Here is a 2,157-nt window from a genome sequence, read left to right on the forward strand (position 1 = left end):
CATTTTGATTATAAACATTGAATAAGTACCTTGTGGCGACCGTATCTCACAATATGCAAAAAAATTCATTCAATTTTGTTGTCGACTTAAGGCGTCAAATTTTGATACATGAAAATGCTGCCTGAAGTTGACTCCACCCATGGTCGCCATAAGAGCGTTCAAATCCTTAGAAAATTTATGGCGACCACTAAAAAACAAATATCTTTGGGGTTTTTTATGTCGTATTCAAACCCTACAGTCTTCTTGAAAGCATAAAATTAGCACAAAAATTATTTTACATCTAAAATATTTCCAAACGTAACAAATACAGCACTGGTCATCTTAGGGATTATTTTTAATGGAGTCGACCTATTGCCGGATTAATCCTTTTATAATAATAATAATAATAATAATAATAATAATAATAATAATAATAATAATAATAATAATAATAATAATAATAATAATAATAATAATAAATGGCATTTATATAGCGCTTTACCCCGTTGTCACAGGCTCTAAGTGCTTTACAGTGATATAAAACAAAACATATTACAGTGAGACAAGTGTGAAGGAAACGTGATACGAATTCAATTTAACAACAAAATATGAAAATAATATTGCAACATTATGACGTAAAAAGATAAAACTGTAAGCGAGATTTGAACGTTGTCAACAAATCCGAGCATCTCACGTGTGACGGAGAGAGTTCCAAAAATGGGGGGCCGAAAATTGAAAAGACTGTTCACCTATTTTACGCAATGGCTTAGGTTTGACAAGGATTGATTGGTCACTGCTTGACCTCAAGTTTCTATTGGGGACATATATGTTTAGAAGGTCTTTAATATAGGAGGGACTGTTCGTGCTTAGGGATTTGTAGACAACAGTACAAATCTTATAGGCAACTCTTTTTTCAACAGGAAGCCAATGTAACTCACGGAGAAGAAGAGTTGCTGACGGGTATTTTTTGTTATTGCGTACAATGAGCCTGGCTGCGTTATTTTGAGCAACCTGAAGTTTGCTAATTTTGTCTTTAGCTAAATTCGCCCAAAGGGAGTTACAATAGTCCAATTTAGATAAAACCAGGGAATTAATTAAAAGTTCTGTTATATGCTTTGGTATTAAATTACGAATTTTGCTTATTTTTTTTCATTTCTATGTACATAGATTGTATGGTGTTATTCACGTGGCTTGTCATGGAAAGATCTTTATCAATGATGACGCCAAGGTTTTTTGCTTTATTTGAAAATTCTATTGTGCTATTTCCGAGAGTAATAGGTGATTTATTTGCTTGTTTAAGGATACTCGGCCTTCCACACATCAAAATCTGTTTTACTATCATTTAATTTTAACTTATTGTGGTACATCCAAGATTTAATCTCATTAAAACAGCTCTTAATTCGTTGTATTAAGAACTGTAAATTACTAAGGGGTGCTGAATCATTAAATTAATTAACGATTTATTAAAATGGCCATCGTTTTCCTAAAACAAATCTCAAACCTGGAAATGTTTTGCAGGGCTGTCACAGGTTTGGAAATGGTTTTCAAGATGGTGGTCATTTTAAAAGACATGTTTATAATTTGAACACGACTTTTCTTGCCAAAATTTTGAATGCGTGTCTTTCAGAATGCTGGCGCTCAGGGTTGCCAGATTATTTTTCAACAAAATGCCAGGGGAAGACTCAAAAAATGCCAAAACACTCAAAAAAATGCCAAAGTCTGTTGACTCCCACCCCCACTAAGAAAACTACTTACTTATGATAGACAATTTACTATCATATCCTGGTGGCTTGCGTGTTTTCTTTTCTTTTTTTTTTTGAATTATACTAAATTTCCTGTTGGGGTAATTTTTTACCTACTGACTACTAAGTAGAGTGCTAAACCACTACACCACGGTTGGATTTTAAGAAAATGCCAAATGAAAATGCCAAATGCCAAATGATCCCAACGGTTTTCAAAAATGCCAGATTTTTTGAATCTGGCATTTAAAATGCCAAACTGGCAACCCTGCTGGCGCTTTCGATTTTCATCGGCCAATCGTTCGCGTTCAGCAGCAGTGGCTGAAGTGCGACGTTATGCGAGTGAGGTAAACAGTAAACACACAGCACGAGAGAGTGAGAGGTTTGTGGATGAAAACATTGACATGCGCTGCTACACGACACACACTCACCACACACA

At 34.7% G+C, this 2,157-nt stretch overlaps 1 protein-coding gene across 1 annotated transcript in view; it reads left to right on the forward strand.

Annotated features, from left to right (window-relative positions):
- The first annotated feature begins 2,144 nt into the window (after window positions 1–2,144).
- The window catches only part of LOC144957926 (uncharacterized), a 145,606-nt gene continuing 145,593 nt past the window's right edge, over window positions 2,145–2,157 (forward strand). Inside the window, exon 1 of the mRNA XM_078889483.1 lies at window positions 2,145–2,157. This exon is cut by the window's right edge and continues 436 nt beyond it. The gene's annotated coding sequence lies outside the window, so the exon portion shown is untranslated.

This window comes from Berghia stephanieae, chromosome 12, assembly GCF_034508935.2.
Source record: "Berghia stephanieae isolate SIO BIC M18660-M18661 chromosome 12, UCSD_Bste_1.3, whole genome shotgun sequence".
Lineage (NCBI taxonomy): Eukaryota > Metazoa > Mollusca > Gastropoda > Nudibranchia > Aeolidiidae > Berghia > Berghia stephanieae.